Source organism: Rhinopithecus roxellana, chromosome 18 (assembly GCF_007565055.1).
Source record: "Rhinopithecus roxellana isolate Shanxi Qingling chromosome 18, ASM756505v1, whole genome shotgun sequence".
NCBI lineage: Eukaryota > Metazoa > Chordata > Mammalia > Primates > Cercopithecidae > Rhinopithecus > Rhinopithecus roxellana.
The window spans coordinates 30,467,516-30,474,950 of NC_044566.1; positions in this window are offsets into that span (position 1 = coordinate 30,467,516).

Consider the following 7,435-nt stretch of genomic DNA (forward strand, 5'->3'; position numbering starts at 1 on the left):
CTCCTGCCTTGGCCTCCCAAATTGCGAGGATTACAGGTGTGCACCACCATGCCTGGCCGGATTTATCCATGTTAATGAATACATATGTAGTAATGTATATAGTTTATTTCAATATTATTTCCTTGTACCACAATTTATTCATAAATCTGTTCATAGATATTTAAGTAATTTCCAAATTATAGTTTTTAACAACCATGCAGCAACAAACAGCTTTGCATACTTAGTCACACATTTCTTCAAGACAGAATGCCAAGCTTCATCTCAGCCTTTCCAGATCATAATCTCCAGGGATAAAACTGGGAAGATGTATGTTTCACAAGTCCCCCACTCAGCCACTCGGAGTGATTCTTATCCTCAGGGAAGCTTTGGGAAAACCACTCTAGACAGAAGTAAAACTTTCATCATAGCACGTGCTCATCTTCCACTTTTCGAGATATTGCCAAATTGTTCCCCAAAGTAGAATAATGTACATGCCCACAAACAGGATATGATTCTAATTTCCCCACATCATTGTCAACACCTATCATTGTCAAAGTTTAGGTCTTTGCCACTCTGGTAGAAGTAAAACAGTATTTCACTGTTGTTTTAATTTTCAAGCTGCTTTCTTTTTACCTGTAAAATTGAGCAAACTTTTACCCATAATTGACTATTTGAATGTTCTCTATGAATTGTTTGCCTCTTTTCTAGTGAGTTTTCTTTTATTGATTTGTAGGAATATATATTCTGGAAACTAAAAAGTTGAATATTACAAAGCTTAATAAAATAAAAATGAAAAATCCTATGCCCAACCATATTATTCCTGAATTTTTCTGTTGAGAATGAATCATTTTATATAATTTTAGTGCTTTTTATAATATTTATCTTCATATTTCTAAGAAATATAATTATATATGTGATTATTATTGATTTCCTATATAAAAGAGTTTAGCATTCTTGCAACATTACCTTATCCTCCCAATAAAATTATAACTCAATTTCTTAAAAATATTATACTTTAGAATGTTATGATCATATAAATATTGATCACTGCTTAGATCATTACTATTATTGTATTGTATTTTCTTTTTTTTTTAGAGACAAAAGTCTCACTCTGTTGCCCAGGCTGGAGTACAGTGGCAGGATCATGCCTTGCTGCAGTCTGTCTCCTGGGCGCAAATGATCCTCCTGCCTCAGCCTCCCCAAGTAGCTGGAACTACAGATATGTGCTACTACACCTGGGTAATGGCTATTTTTTTTTTTTTTTTTTAAGAGATTAGGTCTCACTATGTTTCCCAGGCTAGTCTCTAACTCCTGGGCTCAAGGAATCCTCTCACCCCAGACTCTTGAAGTGCTGGAATTATAGGTATGAGCCATTGTGCTCAGCTGTATTTCCTTTAAAAAAATACTAACTTTTGTCTTCCTGGAGTTAATAATTGCTTCATTTCTACATATAGTAGAATATATATACTTTCCTTTCAGTAATTTTCTACAAAGTTTCCAACCTCTCTCAGTACTCTTTTCTACATAAATATATCAAATGATCTTCCTTTTTCTTCTGCACCCCTTTGTCCTTCTGCTCCAGTTTGGACTGGTTATTGTTTTAACTGGGTACACAGTTCTCTTTCTGGAACCCCCTGTTTTTACCCTGGGAATTCCCTTTGCTTCTCCACTCTGAAATCCTCTGGGTTTTGGGATTCTGTCTTGTTTTTTCATGTATTTTATTATTTTAGTGGAGCACATCCTCTAGTACCTTTGTGAGACATTTTTTGACATCTTTCAAATCTGAAAATGTTTATTCCATTCTCAAAAGTAATATATGCATACAAACCCACAGCTTGGTATACAATGCTGAGGTGAAAATTATTTTTCCTCCTGTTTTGACTGTTTTTCTCCTTTTTGGCCTGGCTTCTGAAGTTGTTGTTGAAGAGTCTATCATTCAGAGTCCTCCATATTTAATCTGTTTTTCTTTTCTTCTCTAGGGGCTTTTAAATTATTTTCTTATCTCCAGTGTTCTGAAATTTCATAGTAATGTTTGTGTCTTTTTTGGTCTTTTGTTTGTTCATGATGCTAATCACTTAGGATGGTGGGCTTCGGCCCCTTTAAATGTAGAAATTTAAGTTCTTTAATTCTGAAAAATCATCTGTGTTATTTGTTTGGTAATTTTATACTCTCCATTTTCTCAGCACATGTGCTCTCTCTCTCTCTCTCTCTCTCTCGAATTTTTGTTCATTTTATATTGGAACTCATGAGATGATCTCCTAATATTCTTATTTGCTGATATAAAAGAATACTATAGACTCGGTTGCTTAATCAACAAATATTTCTCACAGTTCTAGAAGGTGGGAAGCCCAAGATTAAGGTGCTGGTAAATCCAGTGTCTGATGAGGGTCTGCTTCCTGGTTTGCTGACAACAACCTTATCATTGTATCCTCATATGGTAGAGACAGAGAGAAGAGTGGAAGCAAGCTCTTTCATCTCTTCCTATAAGGGCATTAATTCTATTTATGAGGGCTCCATCGTTGTGACCTAATTACCTCTCAAAGCACCAACTCCTAATACCATCACACTGAGAGTTAGAATTTCAACATATGAATTTTGGGAGCACACAAACATTCAGTCTACAGAACGTACATTTATATGAATATATATTCACAGACACATATACTTCCAAGAGTTCTTTCTTGTTCTTTATTCCTTTTATAGTATTCTGTTCTTGTTTCATGAATGTAATATCTTCTCATCTTTCTGATTTTTTCTTGTACATCCTGCTTTACATATATTTCCTCCAAATTATTGTTTCCATGTTTGTTTTTGTCTCTATCTTTGATGTTAGAGGCTTTCCTTAAATGTGTAATAAAGGTCGATTGTGAATTACTAAAAAGCTGCTCAGAAACTTTGTGCAAGTAGATAAGGCTTATAGACTTTTAAGGTTGCATTGTGGAGTAATTTTATTTAGGAGAACCAATAATATCAGGGTCTATATCTATTTTCTTTGCTACCATTCAGTTTGTCCAGAAGTATACAAACTTGGCATTCAAAATTCTGAATACCAATTGAGGGTGGTAGTTGGGTGCAGGGGGTAACCACCTGGGTGCAGCGGGGCTGGAGTCTCTCAATTCATCCAGTATAATTTAATTTAACCCTTCTGTTTTCAACAAAGAGCCTTAAGATGACCCTCTGCTGTGCCAGAGACTACTCTGGAGAATAAACCGCATGTCTCCTGCCAGCATCTAAGAAACAGTTACCAGGCAATACAGGGTAACATTGGGAGTCAAGGGCGTAAGTGCTCCTTGGATAGAGTTTAAGTCAAGTCTCCTATGTTCAGCTCTAATCTCATTCTTTCTAGTCCCAAGGGCCTCTGTTTCCTAAGGTCTTCTAGGGTTCTGTGAAGGGAATCAGCCCGTTTCTCTGGGCAATCTTCTTTCCAGGCAGTCGAGTTTCAGTTTTCTCTACTCTCCTACATCAGTTACTTCTCCTCCACTGGTTTTGTATTTTCCCAAAATGTGAAGTTGTCCCTTGTCCTTGGCCATTTCCTAATTCTGTTTCTGTGGATCTGGTAGGAGAGGGTATAGATCAATACTAAGTTTATCTTTACTTACCCGTCACCTTTAAGTGGAAATCTGTTACAGGTATCTTCTCCTAGCCTATAATTAGTCTTTGGAGTTGATCTTGTTCTCTTATAAAATGAGCATAACAATAATAATAGCAATAACAATCCTCATTCATCTTCGTTAGGGTGTTCTTGTGACGCTCCGAAAGAAGTAAATGTATGAGACCACACTTTGTAAACTGCAATGTGCCATATGAATTCTACTTGCTATTACAAATATTAATGTTAATCTAGTGGAGGAGAGGAAACCTATGAAAAGTTAATTGTATGCGAAATAATAAGAACAATGATGGAGATGTGTGTGTGCAATTATGGCAGCAGAGAAGTGTGAATGAATCTCTCGTGATGGAACCAGTAAACGAATATGTCAAACCAGCTTGGATGTTTGTGAATGCCTTCTTGAGAGTATCAAGACTGAGTTATTATTTAAATGCATCAGAGGGTATTGTTATCTCCCCCTGTTTCAAAAGACTGAAGAATTCTAATTAGTTTTAAGTGAAAACGGCCAAAGACGATCAGCAACCTATTCCCTTCTCTAAATGAAAGTATCTGTTCATTCACCCAGATAAGGCACATTGCCTCAAGGAATTTAGGTTGGAGAATATAGTTTTATAACAGAGAAAATAAGGTAGATAATAGAAATAAAAGTTCTGATTGCGCAGATAAATATTAAATTTGTATTAAGGGGACTTGATCTTCCCAAAGGGATAGTGAAATAATGCCCTTTCCTTCAGAAAAGCTTCTGCTACTTTCCAGACATTTTCACAAAGAGAATCTTACTTCATCCTCATCAAAATCCTTTGAAGTATCTGGATTCAATCCTGTTTTGCAGATAAGAAACTGAGGGGTCAAAAAGCTAGGTTATCTGTCAAATTTAGAGTCAGATTTTGAATCCAGATCTCCAAATGCCAAGGAAAATGTTTGACGGATTGCCCTACTCCAAGCACCTGCCACCAGTCATCTCCGCAACCATCTCTCATGATGGAAATGCATTGAGGCACATACTAGGGTGAAGGATCAAAGTGGGGACCACTCACAGCCCAGGGGATTGTTGGCAGATGTCCCATGGCATATGCCAGCACATTCTGACAGCCCCTTGAGGGTACCAGAGCACCAGGCAATCAAAATGGCAGGTTGTACAAAGATCCACACTCGTTACAAATGGTCTTCCTTTTCCTTTTGTTTCATTCCTTCTGAGCAGCTGGCATCTTTCAGCAAACTATCGGTATTATATTTAAGACATAGCACATCATTAAAATAAAGCTTGGGGCTAATAACTATGTCTTGTTCAGGTGTTTTATGACTAAAGATTCTGACTTTCCCCCCAAGGTTTCCAACTCACTCTTTTCCAAATTGCTTCTCTCAGGACATTTGTTACATTGTGGACACGTCCCCAACAATTAAATAGCAGCTTAATCCTTCCTCTGTAGGTCTTTCTTTTTGTGGTAGTGTCCTGATGCCTAAGCTGCTTCCACTTTCAAGGTGGTATTTATGGAGTCCTCTGTTGGCTGTGCAGGTGTGACTGCACACACGAGCTTATCAAAGTGGAAAGCTGGCTCCCCACCTTCATGTTGCTCACACGTCATGGTCTCATTATTCATCAACAATACTGCTGACTCCCCCTCATCCTGCCTCCATCTCAACCATTGTTCAGCAGTTATTAAGACACTCAAAATGTCGAATAGGACCTATATTAGACAAGCATTTGATCTCTTAGCCTCAGCTATTTTATCTTTTGGGGTTGATAATAGTCCCCACCATTCAGAATTATTGTGAAGATCAAATAAAGTATGTAAAATTACCTAGTAATTTGAAAAACAAAAAAGAAGAAAAAGTAGTACTTTAGAGTTGGCAAAAATCATTTTTATATAGATGACCTCATTTAATACTCTTCATGAGCTTGTGAATTCTGTTATTTTATAGTGGAGGAGAAAACTTTGGTATAGGTTGGTACAAAAGCAATTGTGATTATTATTATTTAAAGTTGCAATTACTTTTGCACCAATCTAATAGTTTACATTTAAAATGGAAGCCTCTCTTTGACCTTGTGGTCTGGACTAAGGCTGTACAGTGTAGCAAAGCGAAAGGAACATGGTGGGGCAATTTTCTAGGCAAACACAGCAGGAGCACTACATGTACTTTCAGGGCCCTGGAAAGAACTCCAAATCAGCATTTCTACTCACATTTATTGAAATCCAGGTCTATGTAAGTATTCTTTCACAAATTATTACTTGTTAAACTGCTTAGCTTTCCTACTGTTTCACATTCACCAAAAGCATTTTGATCCAAACGTTCAAATCAATGCCCTTTACAGAAATCCTCTTAGGTTGTATCTTAGTCCATTTTCTGTTACTATAACAGAATTCTTACGAGTTAGCAGTTTATAAAGAAAAGAGGTTTATGGTCAGGCACGGTGGTTCAGGCCTGTAAGCCCAGCATTTTGGGAGTCTGAGGCGGGCGGATCACAAGGTCAGGAGATTGAGACCATCCTGGCTAACATGGTGAAAGCCTGTCTCTACTAAAAATACAAAAAAATTAGCTGGACATGGTGGCACACACCTGTAGTCCCAGCTACTTAGGAGGCTGAGGCAGGAGAATCGCTTGAACCCGGGAAGTGTAGGTTGCAGTGAGCGGAGATTGTGCCACTGCACTCCAGCCTACATGACAGAGCAAGACTCTGTCTCAAAAAAAAAAAAAAGAAGTTTATTTTGGCTCATGGTTCTGAAGACCAGAAAGTCCAAGACCAGGCAGCTGCATCTGGTCTACTTCTGGTGAGGATCTTATGCTGCATCATAACATAGTGGGAAAGTGGTAGGGGAAGTGGGTGCATGAGAAAGGGGCAAACTAGAAAGGGGTGGCCTCACTTGATAACAACTTGCTCATGTATAATAGTAACAAATCAGTCCCGCAAGAGTGAGAATTCACTCATTCCCTCAAGAACTAACCCAGTCCCAAAGAACAGCATTAATCCTCCTTAACGACCTAATCACCTTTTAATGGTCCCACCTCCCAACACCACCACACTGGGGTGGTGAACTCTGGGGACTTTCTAAATTCCCAACACGTGAATTCAGGGGGAACATACTCAAACCATAGCAGGTTGTTTCCACTCAGATCACTCTAGTTAGCTATTCAGTCACAAATAGTTGAACTACTTTGATCTTTTGGTTTGCCATCAGAAATAATCACCTTGCTATAAACATCCACATCTCAAAGCCACATACATAAAACTTTTTTCATGTGATATATTTTATATATTTTTTGTACAATTTAGAATTTTCAAGGAATTTTTACTTTGGACCATTCATTAATTCTTTTATCAAATACATTCAGCCTCTTTAAGAGCAAGTGCTTTCCTGTGGTCTGATGATTCAGAGGTGAGTAAAACCAAGTCCTTCCCACCAGCCCTCATAGGACTTGCAGTTTAGTAGATGTATCAGTCTTATCTGTCAAGAGACATTCCTCTCCACTCACCTGACTGGCTTAATCACCAGGTTACATACAGGCCTGCCAAACTTGGTAAGTTAAACTAGCTATGAACAAATTGTCACAAAATATTTTAATGCAAACAAAAAAAGACTAGAAACACCATTTAATTCATATAAGTTTCCTTTGGCATTTGATATTGTTCAAACTGATGAAATCAGCAATGTTCTAAACTTTTACAGACACTTTAAACTTAGTCATTCTCAGACTTGGTCAGCTTTGCAAAATAGCAGGTATTGTTAGCATTTACATAAATCATATCAACATGTACTAAGCATTAACAACATGGTATATCCTTAACATGGATTATTTTCCCTAAAATTCCTAATAACATTACTTACATGATGAAGGACTAAGATT